A 21,621-nucleotide genomic window follows, 5' to 3' on the forward strand; every position below is an offset into this window, starting at 1 on the left:
GGAATTTGTTGTATTGTTTTCAGAATAAGGGTGTGTTTGCATTTTTTCTTATATAGTTTATTGTGCTTGTTTCTTTGTATACAGAGAGAATCTTTTAGAATATGACGAAGAAGTGAAAGAAGAAGAAGAAGGAGGAAGGAAGGGTAGGAATGGCCATGACGGTGATGATGATGGTAATGGAGACACTGATGGTGATAGTTGGAGAAGATAGTGGTGGTAGAGTTTGGAATTTGAGTAGTTAAGAATATTGAGAGAGAGAAAGAGAGAGAGAAGGGAGAAATGATGGTAATAGTGGTGAAAGGAAGAATAGTTTAAGAATTTTATTTAATTGTTTAGAGTTTGAATAATTTTATCTGTAGAAATCTATTTTTTATAAGTATAAATAGTAATTTCTATCTTTTATGAATAGATATATCAATATTTTTAACTTTTGTGAGTAGAAATAATAATTTATTCTTATTTTAATATGTGAATTGGTGAGTTATTGGGTTTGAAGGTGATAATTTAAAAATATTAAATAATAATTTAATTAAATATATCAAATTATTTAATAATATTTAATTATTAATTTTACTAAAAAATTAGACATAAGACTTCACAATGTGAATAGTAATATTTTAATTCAAAAGTAACTAAACTTTTATTTTTTATTGATATTGGTTAATTTTCGTTTTGTTTTCAATAAAATTCAATTAAAAAAAGTATTTTGAAAAAAATGGTGCTAATCATATACATATACTTCTAGTTTTGAGAAGTTAAGGTTGTTTTTGAAAATATTTATAAAAATATTTTTTTGAAAATTAAAAATTCAATACAATTCTATATTAATAAATTTTATATTTATTATATTTATATCTATTAAAAATATTTTAAATACTAAAAATAACTTCTTCAAACATATTTTTTGTAGTTTATGCTTATTAACAACTAATTTTAATTTTATTTATCAAATCAATTTAAAATATTAATTTTAAAAATTAATTTTAATAAATTATTTTAAAAAATTAAAGTTTTATCGTACTGAACCAAACCTAAAATGATAGACTCTACTCATAACATTATATATATATATTTATTGAGAAATCTATCCTAATTTTTAACTATAAAACTTTAATATAATGAAAAATTATACATATTTAGTTTTTTACCCATAAAAATAGTTTTGATGTCACAAAAATACATAAGTATTAATTTTATTCATGTATAGTTTTATTAATATTTTAAAATTTTATAAATAAAAATAACTTTTATCTTTTATGAGTATAAAATTAATTTCTTTTATCAATGGATATATTTGTTAATATTTTAAATTTTTATAAATAGAAATAATAATTTATTATATATATATATATATATATATATATATTTTTTTTTTTTTGGTCTCGTAATATATTTAAATATTTTTGTCAACCAAGTCCTATTAAGTTGGCACAAACCTAATAAAAATCATTCACACATCCTGTGCATGTTCTTTTTTTTTTCTTTGCGTGTTTTATCCTCGTCATCGTTGTTGCCGTATTTTTTTCTTATTTTTTTTCTTCTCTTCCTCCTCCTAGTGGTTATTGCAACATTTTTTTTTATTTTTTGTTCTTATTAGGAGGGTGAAATCAGAGGAAAGAAAGGAAAAGAACTTTTATGTTATGCAAAATTTATTAAAAAAATAGTACTAAAAAAATTTTTTAATTTTGATACCAGAATTTTTTAATCGTGATACTGATTCTTGCTAGAAGGATAAAATAAGAATTGTGAAAATTTTTGAAAAAAGATGATAATGATAAAGACGATTAAAAGGAGTTTTAAATTATACATAATTTATTAAAAAAATAGCACCGATTAATTTATTCACTTACTTTGGCTAACATTAGATATAGAAGTTATTATAAAATTGTGTGTATTGTCTTTGTTGTATGTTCAACATGATACAGTATAACTGTGAAAGTCATTGGCCGACTATAGGATATACATTTCCTAAAAGGAGGGTCACATATTCATCCTTATTGAACTATATATCATGTTATCAACCATATAGACAAGAAGTATTAAAGAATTACTCAATAAAATGAAATTGATGTTAATATTGAGTTCTTTGTTGCTAATTCGAACATGGCCTGTGATTTAGCTGACAATTTAAATGGGTTAAAATCAACATATGGCTTAATTGTGTGCTAATTTGAAAATGTTTATGTTATTTGAAATAAGATAGTGGCTTGGGAGTGCCAATATATGCTTTAATTCGGTTATTGAAGCTCTTAAGGTTCCTAACAATTGTTCTAATGGAATCTTATTCTATTCGCAGTATGTAAGCATGCATACTCATTGTCCCAAAATTTGGAACCTATCAGTGACAGTGAGGGACTAGGTGTTTTACAATTTAAGACCGGTTTGATATCTGTCATTAAGGTATATAGTTATTATCTAATTTTCTATCTGGAATGCAAATTTTACTTAATATACTTGTGTTGCGCATCGTAGTGTGTATGTACATGGTTTCTCAAAGCCTGTCTCATCCTTTTGTATTTCAGGACTGGACGCATCTTTCATTTCAGTTTATTGCATAAAATTTCCTGTTGTCAACTATTTCCTATGGCAATTGCTGCTGCTGCTTAATGAAATACTATCATGATCATTTTACTCAAAATTTTTTCTTCAATCTGTAACTCTTTAAAAATTGAAAGTGAGATTTACAGCTAAAACGACCAGAGGAATCAAGAGAGTAGAGACAATATCCTATTGTCTGGTTAGAAGACAGAAAATCATCAAGGATACCTAAAGGTTGAAAGGATTCCCTATCATTAAGGTTACGAAAGAAATGGAAGTCCCAAGAGAAAGACGAACCCAGGATTGAATCCGCAATGATAAAGACAAGGAAAGGCTAGGTTTAAAGAGGTATCTCCTATCAAATGATCTGCTCAAAACCCACAAAAATTATGATAATACTACAACATAGAATAGCTAGACAATTCCCAACTAGACACAACACTTTAAACATAAAAATGATAAAAAAAAAGGGAGACAGTATGATACCACCATAAATTATCATCGAATTATAGCTAGACTTAACATACATCATTCCCTTTTTATAGGAGTGGACAGATCGTTCTAAAATAGTTGCCAAATAATATGCAAGGCATTTCTCAAAAAAAATTAACCACTCTAGTGCATAAGTACTGTTGGTATTATCTGCTCCACCAAGAGCGCACACATGAAACATCTTTGTCATGTATGGATGAACTTAGAAAAACGGGTTTTGAACCCAATCAGATGTTGAGATCAGTTTCATAAGTAATATATAGTAAGCTTTGAAAATTAAGCCTTTGCAAAATCTAGAGAGCTTAGTAGATATCTGTTTACAGAGTTACTTTCATACACAGTAAATTTTCATGTAATGGTAAAGCTCATCTTACTGACTAAATACTTTAGCTATTTGGCGACACAGGCACATATAAACACCAAGTTTGCTAATTAAGCCCTAAACTCACATGGGACATCCTCCTGCATACCGATAGTTGAGAGAGAAATACCAAGCATTTTATCCACAAAAAAAAATAATTGACATACCATAAAAACACCAGCCCTCAATAAATCATCCTGCAACTCAGATGAAACAGAAACATTGGCAATAGACTGTAGAGCAGCATCAACAGCTCCTGGTAGAAGCTCAAACTCAGTGCCATGCACAATGTCTGGAACTAGCCCAGAAAACTCCAGTATTTCAGATCCGGCAGCCTCAAATTGACTAAGAACTGAAAATGTTCGCATGATGTTTGTGGTTCATTTCCAGGAGTAGATGGTTGAACAACATACATGCAACGGAAAACAAGAGTTGCAAGAAGTTGCACTCCTCCATCTCTCACCAGCTCTTCTCCATTCAATGAAGATGCACATCTGGCCACAATAAAAGTCAACGAGCAGCATGAGCTAGAATGGAATTTTACGCCAGGCAAACAAGCTCTGATGCTGCAACAATGAGAGGTGCTCCATCTGAAAGAAAGAAAATTCTTATCATCCTTGTCCACAGTAACAGCACTTAACAACATGGGATAGCCAGCATATTTGAATAGCTACAATATGTCTCTATATCTTCTGTATAAAATGCATTGTCCCCTTCAGCAAAAGAAGCAATCTCCAAGGCTGAGGACCTTGCAATCCTTACATGGTAGCCTAAGATACAGTTAGCAAAAGGTAAATATTCAGTGAATTAGGATATAAAAACCTACTGTTGCAAGCAAATGATATTATATCACATAAATTCCCCCAAGAAGCAAAAAGAAATTTTAACATACACCATGATTTTGCCACCCCAAATCTGTGCATGCATATAACAGCCTGTCTATAGCTGGCTTGCAAAAGGAGAAAAGAACAAAACAGTTTATGCATCTACAAAACTCTCCCAATCTGGGTGACAGGGGCTATCACACCATTTCTCATTTCTCACACTAAAGAAAGTACATGGACTTGTTTGCATGATATACTTACATATCAAAAATTAAGAAGTTAAGACAACAAAACATGTCCCCATGGGCATTTGAAGACTTCAAAATAACAAGCAGTTAACTTCAACATGAGGATAGTTGTGCTGAATATCACACTATCCTAATAACTTCTATTGATATATGAATCCAAATAAGCTTGTAACATGCAAACTATGTTTACCTGGAGGCGTTCATAAGCCTTCTGTATAGCAAGAAACTTCTCCCTTCCTTCAGGGTTTTTGACAGGATGATATTTCATAGCAAGCTTTTGATATCGTCGCTTTAACTTTTCCTAGTCGATATTTTCAATTTGCTTTGATTAGCTAGATGTTTCATCTGATACCTCCGAATAGTGCTTTTTATTTACATCATCACTGGATACATCATCCAAGGATATTTCAAGGATCTTGCAAGCTGCTCAACAATAGGCCAATTTGGAAAGCGGATTTCATCACACAGATTCCTCTAGTAATAATGATGACACCACATTTCATCTCTAAGTTCAGGGTATGTAACTGGAGGCATTGGGGCATAGTCATACAAAACATGGCAATACTGTGACAATTTCTGTGGAAAATCACCAAGGTGTTGCAAAACCTGATAAATACAGTGAACAGGGATAAATCGAACCGCATGAACAATACCGGAAAGGTAGTTTGGGAAGTACACTTGTATTCTATAAAAAACCATACACATCAGACCTTAATTTGCAATACCTGACGTATTAAATTTTCTGCCCTCATTTTATGAGTCCATATTATCTCAGGAGTGTCAGAATCTGATACCATTGCAGCAGCAAGTGCTGCTGGACCACTGCGCTTCAATACAAACAACAAAGATTCAGGAAGAAGTCCACCAAGAACAGTGCGTTTTGCCAAAGGCAATGAAGCTGAAACCGCAGCCTCTACGCCACCATGAAATCCTTGGTGGACAAGGGTGACGGTAAAGAGTTGCCCAATTGAAAGTAGATTAGATCCTGGATAGGCCAGTGCAAAATAAAATGCACTGGTGCTGTATAGACGTATCATGGCCTTGGGATCCCTGGTAACAATAGCCTTCAACAATGCAGCAGCTGCCTCAACAATACTTGGTTCCCCAGAGAGAATGGCCTGAATTCATAAAACAACCCACCCCCCAACACACACAACAAAAGAGGGAAAACAATGAAAAGAAAAATAAAAACTAAATTTAAATATTATAAGCAAAGCTTGAGAGCTACAAAGACGAGACCATATAAGCGAATAGCAGCGCAGCCGAGAGAGTGGTGAATTATTGGAAGGGTAGAAAATACTAAAAATCAACTGAAACCATACCTATCACATAGTAAACAACTTGAACTAAATATGATAAGGTTAACAAGCAAGGAGACAATTCCTATAATCTTTGAAAAAGAAATTTTATTAAAGTAGTAGTATATCACAGAACAAACATAATACATGGCCAAATAATAAGGAGAAACCTTTGAAGTACCTGTGCAATGTGAGGAAGGCAACATGGACTTGACAAGATTCGTTTTACTCCAGGAGTTGGAGTAACAATTTCTCCAGCATCATCTAAATGAACATGCCAATTTTCAGAAGAATATAACAGGCACAGAAACTTGAGGCTAAAAAAATAATTTTGCGGCAAAGAGAATAGTTGGGTAAATTTTTGCAAATGTAAGCAAATTAAATATAGAATTGTAATTGGTAAATAAGTTATTATAGGAGATTGAAGATAGTGGCACCTAAACATATGTTGCTTTTCTCATTAGATTTTTTGTACCAAAAATAAATAAATTCAAGTCATCAAGAATAATAAGGTTTTAGGCCATGAAAGATTAATAGCAAAAAAAAAAAAGCCAATTCATGCCACATATCAGACAAGAAATAATAAAGAATTACGAGATAGAGAAAATATTTACAGAATAATTGATGTTTGTATGAATATCTTCCACCAAAGATGATGACTCTACCTGAGGTGGGGTAAGGACAGGAACTCTAAGGGCAAGTGCCCAGCGAAGCTCACGAATATCACGCAACTTCTTCCAATCTAGCATCCCAGAGGCCCAACACCTTGTTGTCCAATCAATAGCCTTCTTGGACCATAACCTTCTAATAGCATCTTTTTTCCACAGGTCCAATTTGAGCACCTTCTTTGTCAATATACATCCATTCCTTGAGTGGCTCCATAAAAGCCGTAGCTGCAATCAAATTTGATTGCAAAGGAATAGCTGTCCTCTCCAAAGCTTCATGGACCACTGTAAGAAGATTGACAGCTAATACACAGGCTCCAACTAGAACATAAGCCTCTACATTAGCTAAATCCTTCATCAAAGCCTGAAATTGAGTTGAATTTAACTTTGAGTAGAGCTTGTAAAGTGAAATCACCAAAAGGAAAGAGAAAACAAGAAAGAATAAGTAGATTAAATTTACAAAGACCTTCAAAAGAAAAAGAGGTCTGAGTCTCAGAGATCTGTCATCATGTCCTATCCAGGAGAACAGTAATGTGAGCTGTGCCTGAAAAAGGACCAACAGTCTTGTAGTGCTGCTCATATACAATTGCCATTGCCCTTGCACTTGTAGTCCTCTCCCAATGCGACATTTCCTCTGCTGAAGTAAGCGTCGTTTTCTTCTCCCGGTTGATGACTACTCTTGATTTGATTCTTCACGTTGAACTCCATCAGAGCGTGTATGCAAATAAGCAACAAGTCCGGGAGGCAGAATTCAAGACAATAGCTCCAAAGCGGGTTGATAGGAATTCGCCCAAAGAGCAACAAGTTGTCGACTAACTTCACAGCGTTCACCGGCAAGAAGGAAAAAAGAGTGCAATAAATGCCTCAACAAAGCACCATCACGCACAGAAGCCTCTCGCATGGACTCCACAGCAATAGCATCTTCAGCAATTGATCGCATAATAACAGCTACTGTCTCTCTAACACTTTCAGTAAGATGACCAAATAGTGCAAACAAACGACGCTTTAACCCAACAACTTGGCGCAACAACTAAACAAAAACATTATATTGAGTAGTTTCCCCATGTGGATCACAAATCATAGCCTCGAGCACTTCAACCACAGCCATTGACAGCAAAGGTGATACTGACGTAGGCTTCAATCTGTTGACAAGAATAATGACATAACTCTAATTAGCAAACAATACTGACTTCGTATGCATAATTGTTGCGTGACACTCTTCTTTAGAATCCATCACATTAGCATCACCAGGCCCACCACAATGACTGCTGCAACAAGCCCGGCAGCCTCAGAAGCAACACCCTCTGAACCATTTCTAAGTAAACCCATTATCCTTCCAACTGCTGCTGGAAAAGACGGCACTTCTTGATGCAAGTAGTCGATGTAAACAAGCAATAAAACCCATCACAGTTGCAGCAGCTTTTGGTGACGGGGTGGCAAAGGAGGAGATTCTGGAGGAAGATTTGGAGCTGCAGGAAGCATAGTAATCAAGGCCAAGGTAACCTCACTAAAAGGATAGTAATCAGTAGGTTCCGGGATTGGTCGTCTTTGTCGTCTCCTTACTCCGAGTCTCATCATTAGCTTCCTTCACGCAACCAAAAGTTGGTCCCCGATTTGGTGAGTTCCAACAAATTCCCCTATTCTTTCTTTCTCAATTTTGTTGCTGTAATACATGACTACATTTTAATTTTGTTATTGAAAATATCACTGAACTAGTATTTTTGCTGCTGAAAATAATCACTGGTATGAGTTTGTTACTAACGCTGCACTTGCTTCAACTAGGATTATTAGTATCAATGAAAAACCATCAATTGTATACTAACAAGGATGAAGTTAAAAGAGTAGAAGAGGGTCGCATTATTATTTCAGATGTAATATTGGGCACTACTGGAAGAAAAGTTAAAGTTTTAGAAGTATCAAATAATCACAGAAAAGAAGTTCAGAGACAAATACGGTGTTTTGATAATTTTTTTAGACTCTCATCCAAACATTTTTTACAAGGGCTTGTTTATTTTCGCGAGGGGAGACATGGGTTTTTATTTACCAGCATTATGACAACGACTTAGCTAATGTCTGGGTCGAGGATTGGGACAAATTCAAGCTTTATCTAAAGCAATTTTTACAAGCTCTCGCAATATTACATGAAGGGAAAAATATGTATCATGAGAACTTAAGAGACTACAACTTGGTAACAAAAGAGACTACAACTTGGTAACAAGTGGGATAGAGCCTTTGTTAGTGGAGTTGAGGGAAATCATCTTCGTGATGGTTTTCAAGATCAAATTTTTACTGATGAGATGGACGCTCTACGTGGACTTTTATTAGCTTTACATAATCTCAGTCAATCTCTAAAGGAAATCGATCTGTTTTTAGATTTTATACGAACGTAAGTTAATTTATTCTTTTAGTTAGTATATGATTTTTATTTGAATTTTGTTTATATTTTATAGCTAACATTTATTTATTATTATTTTATAGCTATAAAATATAAACAAAATTCAAATAAAAATCATATACTAACTAAAAGAATAAATTAACTTACGTTCGTATAAAATCTAAAAACAGATCGATTTCCTTTGGAGATTGACCGAGATTATGTGAAGCTAATAAAAGTCCACGTAGAGCGTCCATCTCCTCAGTAAAAAATTGATCTTGAAAACCATCAGGAAGATGATTTCCCTCAACTCCACTAACAAAGGTTCTATCCCCATTAGTTACCAAGTTGGAGTCTCTTAAGTTTCCATGATACATATTCTTCCCTTCATATAATATTACGAGAGCTTGTAAAAATTACTTTAGATAAAGCTTGAATTTGTCCCAATGCTCGACCCAGACATCAGCTAAGTCCTTGTCATAATACTGGTAAATAAAAATCCATGTCTCCCCCTCGAGAAAATAAACAAGCCCTTGTAAAAAATGTTGGAATGAAAGTCTCGAAGAATTATCAAAATACCGTATCTTTCTCTGAACTTTTTCTCTGTGATTATTTGATACTTCTAAAACTTTAACTTTTCTTCCAGTAGTGCCCAATATTGCATCTGAAATAATAATGCGACCCTCTTCTACTCTTTTAACTTCATCCTTGTTAATATACAATTGATAGTTTTTCATTGATACTAATAATCCTAGTTGAAGCAAGTGCAACGTTAGTAACAAACTTGTACCGGTAATTATTTTCATCAGCAGCAAAAATACTAATTCAGTGATATTTTCAACAACAAAATCAAAATATAATCATGTATTACAGCAACAAAACTGAGAAAGAAAGAACAGAAGAATTTATTGGAACTCACCAAATCGTGGACCAACTTTTGGTTGCGTGAAGGAAGCTGATGGTGAGACTCGGAGCAAGGAGACGACAAAGACGACCAGCCCCGGAACCTACTGCTTCTGTCGCCAGCGACTCAGCAAACGGAGGGTGGTAACAAGACAGAGAACGACAACGACGATCAATCCGAGGACCTACAAAATCAAGCATTCAATCCTGAAGTTGAAGAACTTTAATTTAGTTACTGCTTCATATTACTGTTGTTGCTTTTAATGTTAGACAGCAGTCCAAATAGCTTAACAGTTGTAAAAAAAAAAAAAAAGAGAATGCTTAACAATTGAGAAAAAAAAGGAGAATACTAAATATTTGTTTTGAACTTTGCACATAAAAAGCTTAATAATTGAACTATGCCTTGATATCCTTTTGGGTTTAGCAACCGGGTGTTATGCCCAAAAAATATAAATATAAAATATTGACAATGGTCAAAGAAAGATAACTTACACCACTATCTAGGTATACCATTTCAAAGTTGATTTATTATACTAATCAAATTTAAATCAAGTTATTAAGAAGTAGGTTTTAATCAGAGTTGTATATCATACTTCATGACATTTCAATAGGTAATAGCCAAAAAGGTAACAATAAAGCACCCCACATAACAAGAAGAGACTTGGATTTAAAGGGTATGATTTATGCTAACTGTTTCCTTTGCCATATGAATAACTATTACATGCCATTCAAAGATTTATTTATTCTGACAACCATCCCAGCATAAATACTCAAAGCAAACCCATTAACCAACTTCTAATTGGAAGAGAGACAAAAAATAATTAAAATAAACAAACAAAGCAATAATTATTATAATAAAAGATGAAACCCTAAGCATGAACTACTACTGCTTTAGGGTATTAAATCCAATGAGATAGTGACTGTTCCTTACACATTTTATTTTAATTATAAATAAATAAATAAATAAATTAAATTAACCTGAATCAGAGAGTGGTGGATCTAAGTCTCAGTCTCACGGGAAAAAACTTGAGATTATTATTTATTTTAATTAAAAAAAATAGATGATGAAAACTACAATTCAATGGAAGCTAAGAAATTGGAATTTGAAAGAGAGAAATAGACACAAGTTCAGAGAAAACACTGCTCAATTTTGCTGTTAGTTAAATGGCTACATATATATATATATCAAAGTGAAGTTAATAAGAAATTAGGAAAACGCGGTTCTTCTCATTACTAGAAATTACAATGACATCACAAAGAACATGTGCTCTTGCTATTTGATAGTTAAGAGGTCTCATAAACCCCCAATATAACTTGCAGATCTTTAACACTAGCAGTATGCCCAACAAATCGAGTATTGTCAATATTCAATGTTTATAAAATGTAGCTAAACAGAGAAAAAGAAATAACCAAATATTACCAGATACAAGCCTTCCGGCTCCGGGAACAAGAAGACTCCAGTCTATAGCATAGCCTTCATATTTGTGTTTATGTTTCTAAAAGGGGACCTGATTAAAAACCGCAGCAGCTCCTTGGACACCCTCTGTTTCTGACTCTGCTAGAGCATTCAGATGAGAGCTTTTAAGTCCCTAACCTACAAATCAACAAGTATATTATTGTCACAACAAAATGGTCAATTTTATTTACTGCTATCGCAAGGCTTCAGGGCAACAGAAATTTCTGTTATAGTGTGTGCATACACTCTAAGTGACAAACAGATTCCATAAATGGGCACAAGGTAACAGCGGGTCCACAGAACAAAATACTAATTTGAATAAATAACCAACAGAATTGAGATATAATAAGTTTCAATTGTGGGTGAAAAGCTTCATGAATGAGTTCTTTTCAGTACAAAATTTCACATATACCTGAAAATTTTCAATCTCAATTTTTAAGGTGTACCGGATCACCACAAGTTGAGGAGAAAGATAAAAGAAACAACATACTAAAATGATAAATGCCAAGTATATGGACTCAGAAAATTCAAGGCATAAAGGTGATAAGGAAGAGCTAGAAAATATTTACTTAGAGCACTGAAGAATGTTTATATAGAATCAAACATTGAAATAATTAGAAAATAAATTTGAAATGATCAATACAATAACCTCGTATCTATGAATAGTAGGGGTGTTCGCGGTGCGGTTTGGTTCGGTTTTTAAGAAAAATGTCATCCGATCCGATCGTTTAATTAAACTGCGGTTCGGTTTGATTTGGTTTTTTTTGTCAAAACCATCTGAACCAAATCAAACCAAACCATTAAAATCGGTTTAGTTTGGTTCGGTTTTTTCAATCAATTAAAAAAATACTACAATACTATTTCACAAAGTCTTATACATTGAAATCGACAAACACAAATACACAATTGAAAACAACAATCAGGTGTCACCCATATTTTCACTTGAACTGACATCAAACTTACTAAACAAATACATTAAACAACAAAATCAATTTACAAGCAATTTACAAAATCAAGATCTTGTTTACAAAATCAAGATCCTGTTTACAAAATCAAGCAATTTACAAATTCATTAACCAACCAGCAACAATACGAACAATAAAGTAATTCAACAATAATTCAGTAATTCAAAACCTCCAACACTTGATCCAAAACCTCCAGCACTTGATAAATCATACTAAATCACTTCAAAACTCAAAAGTAATTCAGTAATTCAATAGAACAGCAAAACAAACAAAACAAAACAAAACAGAAGCAGTTTCAATAATTCAACAGAACAACCAGCAAGGCAGCAACAATGAAATAAACAAGTCAACAGCCAGCAGCAATCCATCAAATATACGTTATTGGCTCCTATTTTGTGTTTTATTGTCATCAAAATGCAGTGAAGAGGATTTGCATATCTCTGGATGCATCCTATACCTGTCATGATAAAAAAAAAATCAAGAAAAGGATTCAGCTTCATAAAACAGGACAATGTAAAATTATAGTCATCTTTGCCTAACAAAAAATAAGCCATAAATTAGAACAACACTAAAATTAAAATAACATAAATTAGAACACCAAACCACAAACTCAAATTAAATAATTAAAACAGAGAACACTATAAACTTAGATAATAAAAATAAGAACACAGAACACATTTTCAAACAGAAATGATCAAACAGAACCACAAATTACCAAAGCTGCAAGAACAAATTAGAAAGAACAGAACCAAAAATCCGAAACCAAAAATCATATAGTAAAATAAAAATAGAACCAATTATTAAAACAGAACTAAGAACAACTAATTAGATCCAAAAAAAAATTAGAACAAATAATTTACCTGAAAACTAAGAGGCATCCCCATTCTAGATGCAGAGGAATGGCTACTGCGATGACTACAACGCGAGGACGACAGTGGCTACGAACTCGCGAAGGACGACGAACGACGGCTCTGGTGCGTGGAGTAGACGACGTGCTGCTGGAAGAGGTGGTGTGTGGAGGACGCCGGGGAGAGAGAACTGCTACGACGAAGGGAGAGGGAGAGAAAAGAGCCGCACCGCCGCGATGGTGCTGTCTGACAGCATTGACAGCGGGGAAGGGGGAGGAGTTTTCGGCGCTGAGAGGTGGTGAGAGCTCAGAGGATTGGAGACTAGAGAGAGGCTAAGCGGAGTTAGGGTTACTGGTGGGAGGGGCTGGGAGGCGCTATTCGGCGGGGCTGAGAGGGGCTACTGGGAGGGGCTGGGAGGCACTATTCGGCGAGGCTGGAAGGGGCTGCTAGGAGGCGCTGTTCAGCGGGGATGGGAGGGGCTGCTGGGAGGTCAGGGTAATGGGGTTTCTTTGAGAGTTTGGCTGCGGGGAGATGTGGGGGTGGGGTAATGGGGAAGCTAGGTTATCTGATGGGGGTGGGGACGTGGGCCGTGGGGTAATGGGCTCTTGGGCTGCCTAATGGGTTGGGTTAACTAATGGGTTTTTTAATGGTTTTTTAGTTACCGGTTCGGTTGGTTCGGTTAGGATTTTCAGTGTCAGAATCGAAAACCGAACCGAACCAAACCGCATAAAAAACAGCAAAACATGATTTTTTCGGTTTTTTTGATTTTTGGTTCTGGGTTTTATTAGTTCAGTTGATCGGTTTTGTTCGGTCCGAATCGGTTTTGAACACCCCTAATGAATAGGATACTCGACTTAGGAAAGAAGAAAAGGTAAAGGAAACAAAAAGTGAATTACATATGTAAAGGAAAGAAACACCGTACAAACTGACCTTTAATCAGGATAAAGACAAATACAAAATTCTTGAAAAGGTAAACAAACAAGTATATTGTACAAGTAAAGTAGGTTTTAAGCATGAAAAATTGCTAATGCAACTACACAAGAAACACAAAAGGGACAAAGGAAACTCATTCAACACATGTACTTAATCTGTCAAACTATAACATGGCTTTCACAATAACAAAAATTATGGTGACAATAATATACTCACACCAGCTCAATGATTTTTTTGTTTTGGGATTAAAGAGAAAATTAGACAGCAGAAGAGGAATAAAAAGGACAACAGATTCTCTTTACAAAAATGAGCAATCAGAAGAAAGGGTCATCTAAGAAGTAAACAGCAGAGAGCGAAAATCAAAATTGAACAAGTGAACATCAGATCTAGAAAAGCAAGGACCTTTTTAAGTCTTGCAACTTCTTCAAGGGTCTGTGAATTCACAATGGCAGCCTGCACACAGCACAAAAGCAGTATATTCACAATGTTTATAATTTATTTTTTAAGCATTATATTCACAATGTTTATTACACGGTGAATGGAATGGCCCTCCAATGTGGTTGTTGCTAAGATCACTGCACAAGAAACAGAAAGTTTAATTTCTAGTTCAAATAATTACACAAGAAACAGAAAGTTTAATTTCTAGTTTAACAATCTCTTGAAATTTTGGTCCCTATTGCAGTTGATCAGTATAAAATTCAGTCACACCGCACAGAAAGTGATACATTTCATTGAGAAAAGTTCAAAATTCTAGAATATGCAATAAGCATAGCATCAAAACTAGTCATTACCTTAACTTTATCAAGAGTATCCAATGGTCCAGCAACACCAGACACAGTTCTGCATTCTGCAATATCAAGAACAATCTTATTCTTGCCAATGTGATAAACTGATCAACCCAATAACCATTCGAAAATACTTTTCTTCCCCCACAATGACAAGCACAAAAAAGAAATGGTGATTTGCTAATTCATCAACCAGTGAAACACAATGTTTACCACTTCAAAGCATTTGATATTCAATAACCATCTACAGTTTAGGAGCATTATTTTCCTTTAACTATTTTCTCGATCAAATTATTGCTCGTCACTTTCAAAAGTTTCTTCCGAACCCTAAAAGTTGAAATCAGACAAAACGTCCAAATTATGTATTGCGATACAGTAAGAGGAGGAACGAACCTCTACACCGGTTTTGGCTTGGAAGTTGACAAAGGAATTCCTCTCCTGCGGAATGTAATCCCTAGCGGCGGATCTGAATGGTAAGGAAGGAAAGGGGAGACTCATCAAAAAGGAAGGAAAGGAGAGGAAAGGAAGGAAAGGAAGCTAACCTGGATCGTCGAAGAGGAAGGCGTTGACGATTTTGGCGGAGAAGACACAGAGGACGACAAGGAGAGGAAGCTGCAGGAGACGACACCGGATGAAATCGCCGCTGTAGGAGATGTCGTCGATGGAGATCGATGCCGGAGGAGATGTCACAGAGAAGGTCGTCAGTAAACGCCAGAAGATCGGAGATCGTCGCAGAGGCCAACCAGGACAACAGCGTCACGGCGTAGTTAGGGTAATGAGTAAGGGTTTCAATTGAGTAAGGGTTTCTGAAATATCAAGTTATTTTAAAATATTATGAAACATGAACAATAAATATTTTATTATTTTTATTCTATTATAAATATTTTTATTTTGTTTTTATATTAAAATAACTATTATTTTTAAATTTTAATAATTTATTAATTCGTTTATATTTTTTATACTATTATATACTACAAGTATTTATTAAAAAATAATATTAATAGAAATTATATAATTATAAAAAAATAAGTGAGTTTATCATTATTGTTAAATAAAAATATAATCTACTTAATATACTAAAACTGGGTTTTCCCCCAACTAATAAGGGTGACGTGTCGATCTCTCGTGAGTTTATTTTTCTTCCAAAACGAATGAAATTTTTCATCTATTCTAAATTATTTTTAAAAAAATACCTTTATTATAATTATATTATTATATTATAATTAATATTTAATGAATAATATATAATTATACTAATTTAAGAACATATTTTCATTATAATTATATCAAATCAATATTTAATGCACTATTAAATTACTTATCAATTATAATGCGTAATTACTGTACATAATAAAAAATTACCTTAATAATAAGTAATTTACATATTTATTTTTGTTTTACTAAGGTCTATAAATAGTGTTTTTCTGTGGTACATGAATCTAAATTTGAGAGTCAGCTCATACTTTTATATTTAGTATTTTTTTTACTACTTCATAGAATAAGAATGTATTCTTCGTTTTTTATTGAAGTTGATCCTTTTAAAGTACAATTTATAATTTTTTATACTATTTTTTATATACTCATTCTATTATATTATTCTTTTAATAATTTATTAATTGTTGTTACTCTAAGTTATTCTTATCGTCTAATATTCCAGTTCGATTGTCTTTTACCACAATCGTTTACAATGCGTGAAATACCTCATCGAATTGTCTTCACTGATTCAGGTTCCAACTACATGGATGTAAGCGTTCAAAGAAGGGGCAATAATCTCTACTTTACCGAAGGATAGTTTGATCTACTCACCTATTATGACCAACCTAATGGAATGTGGTTAAAATTAGCTTTCTTGGGAGGAGCTCGATTTTTTATTGAGGAATTGCATCCACGGAATTTTATACTGCAAGTTCAAGTTCCATCCCCTTCATGCTTTTTACTGTCTGTCCGAAACCTTCAAAGTAAAGCACATAATGAGATTGAATTCTCTCAGTTTAAGTTCAGTTTTGCTAAATTCGTGACAAACTCGGATATGCAATTTCAACGATTGGTAATTGTTACGGTGGGTAACCGGAGATTAGTCCAATGGATGGCATTTGGCGGCCCAAGTGTATGGTGGAGGAGAATTCCGGGTATGTCCGCAACTCGGGAGGCTCCGTCCGACTTGTGCTCGCGTGTGAATGGGGGGTGGTACCTGCAAGGACACTCCGATGCCTAAGTTAGCAAGAGTGTGAGCAGGTCTTAGAGAGTATTGGACTTAGGAATACCTGAGGTGTGTCAGTGTACTTATAGTGGTGAGCCAATAACCACCGTTGGAGTAGTGCCGTATCTTTAGGATAATAACCGTCCCATTATCTTAGGGAGGTTAAGATATGGCTTTATGAAGTGGTTAGAGAGATTTCAGGGGCGGTTACCCATTTGAATGAGTATTTATCTGCCAGCTAATCTCACAACCGACTTCTTCGTACCAAGTCGGGGTTGACACCGACCTCTAGAATGGAGGTGGGTGCTTTGCTAGGCTTAATCTATTGGATCAGGCCTTTCGATTGGACCTGGGCCCTTAACATTGGGCCGGGGTATGAACAGTGCCCCTACTTGAGCCCAAATTTTCTTTAAAGTTTGGGTTCAAGTATTCAACTCGGGTTCGTAGTCGACTTGTTTGAAAGAATACGGATGGTGAGAACCGACGTGATTTTCGCGACTTTTGGTTTCTGACAGTTACGTCAATTCAAGCGTCGTGTCCGTTGAGGGATCATTTAGGGATTGAGGGCTTTGGTAACGGTGCAGTCGCATTAATGACTACCTCGTTTTTACCATTATGCCCCTTAGCCTATTTATAAATACTTTCCCTCTCTTTCCATTTTCCGTTTCTGCAATCTTTCAAACTTCTCCTTATCCTGTTTGTGTTGCATTCTTGTGTTTGAAGACTTCAGTTCTCCCCAACCTTCATTTTCGGCTAAAGGTTAGTTCTGTTTTTCCCATGTCATTTTTGTTTGCATGTTTTGTTTGGCGAGTAGATAGGTTGACCTGTAGTTTCTAGTTTCGAATCTTTCTTCTTTAGTGGCCTTGTTTTTTGATTTTCTTTTTTCCTTTTTCCCTTTTGTAGGTTTTCTGCCACTTTTCTTTACATAAAAAATGGCTTCTGTAGACATTCTTTCTCAGTGGGTTGACGATACGGTCCTTGGGGAGGAACCGTTGGTCGACGCTGAGTTCGTCACCCACCTTCGTACTCACCATAGGCTCTGTACTTCGGACGAGGACGAGCCCAAATATGAATTGATAATCCCGGGTCCTGAAGACCGGGTCTGCTTTGGGAGAGTTGATGAGGCGACTCCTCACTTTTTCTTTATGTATGAATGCATGATCACCCGTTTGGGTGTTTTTCTTCCTTTCTCGGATTTTGAGATATCCGTTCTGCACCACTGTAAGGTTGCCCCTACTCAACTCCATCCCAATTCCTGGGGTTTCTTGAAGATCTACCAGTTTATAAGCCACGCTCTGGACTTCCCGACTTCCTTGAGAATCTTCTTTTATCTTTTCCATATGACTAAGCCCTTTAGTGGGCTAAATAATAAGCAACAATGGGTATCCTTCCGAGCCATTCAAGGTCGGAGGATTTTCACCCTTTTTGATGAATCCTTCCACGACTTCAAAAACTTCTTCTTCAAGGTTCAAGCTGTAGAGGGTCACCACCCCTTTTTTCTGGACGAGCATTCCTCCCCCCGCTTTCCCCTTTATTGGCTGCCGGCTACCCCTTGTGAAAAAATTGGTCTAGATGACCTAAACGAGGTGGAGGCGGCCATTGTAGGGTTTTTCCGAGAAGCATGGGGGAAGGCCCCATACTTGGATACGAGAAAAATCCTCCAGGGGACGTCGGTATTTGTTCAATCTTGCATAGGTAGCGCATGCATTTCCTATTTCCGAGTTGTATTTCACCGACTTGTATTTTACCGACTTGTATTTTGCCGACTTGTAACTTGGTTGTTTCTTTTGTAGATATGGCAAAGAAAAATGCTCAAGAGTCCTACCAGAGGGTGCAGGAAGCCAAGGCAAAGTCTCGGGCCAGGTCCGGGGGTTCCAAGGCGGTCGTCTCTCCTCCTCCTCTTCCTCCTCCTCCTAGAAATGTGGGTACTCCCTCTCAGCCTATTGTTATTTTCTCCTCCTCAAATTTGGCTCGACCACTCCCTTCTGCCCAACCGTTCTCCGAGCCAGAGAGTAAGAAGCGCAAGACTTCAGAGTCTGGCCCTTCTTGGGAAGGTGGTGTTAGGGCGGAGGCTCTTGCCTTCGTCCGAAAGAACATCTATCCGCTTATTAATATGGATGATGTTTCTGTTCGGAAGCACCTTGCCACTCTGGCCGAAGAAAGTTTTAGGGCGGCGGGAGTTTGTGGCAAACTTCTGGACATGTTTGAGAAGACTCCCCTCAGCTCCTTGGGTACTTCCCCAAAGGTCGAGGAGCTGGAGGAGAGGCTTCTTATGTTTGAAAAACATCAGAAGGAGTTAAAGGAGGAGAGGGATAATTTAAGGAAGGAGAGAGACGACCTCCGGAAGAAGGAGAGCGAGCTGCGAGCCCAATGTACTATGGAGGTAAATTTAAGGAAGGCAGCCCAGGAGAGTTACCAAAGCCTATTTAAAGATATGGTGGAGGTGAAGAAGGATTTGCTGAACTCTCGGACTGCTTATGCTGACTTGGAGGACTCTATCGCCGATGGCGCCGAGGAGTCTTGGAGAATTTTCCTAGAGCAGGTCAGGGTTATAGCCCCCGACTTGGATCTTTCTCCATTACATCCTGACAAAGTGGTGATTGATGGCGCCATTGTTGATCCTCCTGTTCCCGAGGTCCTTTCAGAGTCAGACCTAAAGACTCGGGGGCAGAGGATTATAGAGTCTCCTCCTCCTTCTAAAGATGATCCGAGTCCTTCCACTCCTGCTCCGACTTCCTCTTTGGCTCCTCCTCCCGGTCCTGGTGACGTTCCTCCTGGTGGTGGTGATTCCTCTGCAGCTTCCAAGAAATGACTTCTTTTTATTTTGTGGCTATATGGGGCCCGGCCTGTGGGTCCCCCTTTTTTAAACTTCTATTTATTTGCTGGTGGTGTTTGAACAATTTGCTTGTTGGCCTTTTGGGGCCGTAAACAAAGTATTCTGTTTGTTGCCCTTTTTTGGGATAAGGGTTTAAACAAAATAAATTCCCTTTTTTGGATAAGGGTTTTCTAATCAAAGTGGGTGCCCCTTTTTGAATAAGGGTTTAAGTTACTTTGCGCGTATGCATGCTTTTCTGTTTTGGATATGTTTGATCTTTTCGGAAAAAAAAAACCTTTTGTTAGCTTGCATTGTTTTCTCGAGCCTTTTCGTGCAAAGGCTCGTATGCAACCTTTAAACTTCTTCTAGGTTTCTCAATCTCTTTTGTTTATCCTTTATACTCAACTTTGCTTTGGTGAGTTTTATGACTTAGGTTATTTTTGCGATGCGTTTTTTTTTCTACTCGGTGTTATGTTCCGATCTGTGGATCGAAGCTTTCCGAGTTTCTCTACTCGGGATCACTTTCCGACTTATGAGTCGGGTTAGTTCACGAGTTTTTACGATCGACTTGTATAACCTCTTTACATCGACTTGTACCTCGTCGTTTTATCCTGACGACCCTCTAGGTCGATTCATGGGATTTTCACGCTTTGTCGAGCTTAAGTCGGCGCGTTTCGTAGAAAGACTTATATAAAAATAGAGAAGGATATTTAAGAGAAATATATTAATGAAAAAGATCTTTATTAATCGGGAAGGTACCTTTTTGCTACTAAGGGTCTTGACGGTATATTTCCCTTAGCCTCTACTATGATGCCTCGTTAAAAACCCCTCTCCAGAAAAAACCCTTTTTTGGGAAAAAATCATGAAGCTGGGAAAAGAGTACATCAGGGAGTAGAGTTCGCTTCTAGCTGTAGTACCTTTTCATATTACAAGCATGCCACGACCTTGGTAACTCAGTGCCATCCAGGTCGGTTATTTTATAATAACCTTTCCCTAACACTTCTTTGATTTTGTATGGCCCTTTCCAATTGGCGGCGAGCTTTCCTTCCCCCGACTTGTTGACTCCAATGTCGTTTCTGATTAGGACCAAGTCGTCTACAGCAAATGTTCTTCGAATGACTTTTTTGTTGTATCTGGTAGCCATTCTTTGCTTTAATGCTGCTTCTCTTATCTGGGCGTTCTCTCGGACTTCGGGGAGCAAGTCGAGCTCCTCTTTGTGCCCCTGTACATTTCCGACCTCATCATGGAGAATTACCCTTGGGCTTTGCTCACTGATTTCTATAGGAATCATGGCTTCTACGCCGTACACTAGTCGAAAAGGTGTTTCTCCTGTGGCGGATTAGGGAGTTGTCCTATAGGCCCACAGTACTTGAGGGAGCTCTTCGGCCCAAGCTCCCTTTGCTTCCTGTAATCTTTTCTTCAAACCTACCAGTATGACCTTGTTAGCTGCCTCGGCTTGCCCATTGGCTTGTGGGTGTTCTACCGAGATGAATTGATGCTTGATTTTCATGCTGGCTACCAGGTTTCTGAAGGTGGCGTCGATGAATTGGGTTCCATTATCTGTGGTGATGGAATAAGGTATCCCATACCTTGTGATGATGTTTTTGTAGAGGAACCTGCGACTTCTTTGAGCAGTGATAGTGGCTAATGGTTCTGCTTCTATCCACTTTGTGAAGTAATCTATTCCCACGATTAAGTATTTAACTTGCCCTGGTGCTTGGGGAAAAGGACCTAACAGGTCCATCCCCCATTTTGCAAAGGGCCAGGGGGAAATTATACTAATGAGCTCTTCTGGTGGAGCTACGTGGAAATTTGCATGCATCTGGCATGGCTGGCATTTTTTCACAAAGTCGGTAGCATCTTTCTGCAAGGTCGGCCAATAGAATCCTGCTCGGACTACTTTTCTGGCTAGCGAC

General features: G+C 36.4%; 2 long non-coding RNA genes across 6 annotated transcripts; both read right to left on the reverse strand.

Moving 5' to 3' along the window:
• Positions 1 to 3,274: 3,274 nt before the first annotated feature.
• On the reverse strand, positions 3,275 to 8,886 carry LOC130969155 (uncharacterized). Its single transcript, XR_009081804.1, has 6 exons — positions 6,893 to 8,886; positions 6,427 to 6,790; positions 5,943 to 6,025; positions 5,189 to 5,581; positions 4,654 to 5,069; positions 3,275 to 4,161 (listed from the first exon to the last, which is right to left on the reverse strand). It is a non-coding gene; the product is annotated as an uncharacterized LOC130969155 (long non-coding RNA).
• A 32-nt stretch (positions 8,887 to 8,918) lies between these two features.
• Positions 8,919 to 15,475, reverse strand: LOC130969161 (uncharacterized). 5 transcript variants are annotated; one of them, XR_009081807.1, is made up of 9 exons: positions 15,233 to 15,475; positions 15,084 to 15,156; positions 14,697 to 14,752; positions 14,437 to 14,480; positions 14,308 to 14,358; positions 12,985 to 13,805; positions 12,502 to 12,581; positions 11,124 to 11,297; positions 8,919 to 9,888 (listed from the first exon to the last, which is right to left on the reverse strand). It is a non-coding gene; the product is annotated as an uncharacterized LOC130969161 (long non-coding RNA). The 5 variants fall into 5 exon arrangements; XR_009081806.1 differs by lacking the exons at positions 12,502 to 12,581; positions 12,985 to 13,805; XR_009081811.1 differs by lacking the exon at positions 12,985 to 13,805 and having other exon boundaries at positions 14,308 to 14,480.
• Between the last annotated feature and the right edge of the window lie 6,146 nt (positions 15,476 to 21,621).

Source organism: Arachis stenosperma, chromosome 1, assembly GCF_014773155.1.
Source record: "Arachis stenosperma cultivar V10309 chromosome 1, arast.V10309.gnm1.PFL2, whole genome shotgun sequence".
NCBI lineage: Eukaryota > Viridiplantae > Streptophyta > Magnoliopsida > Fabales > Fabaceae > Arachis > Arachis stenosperma.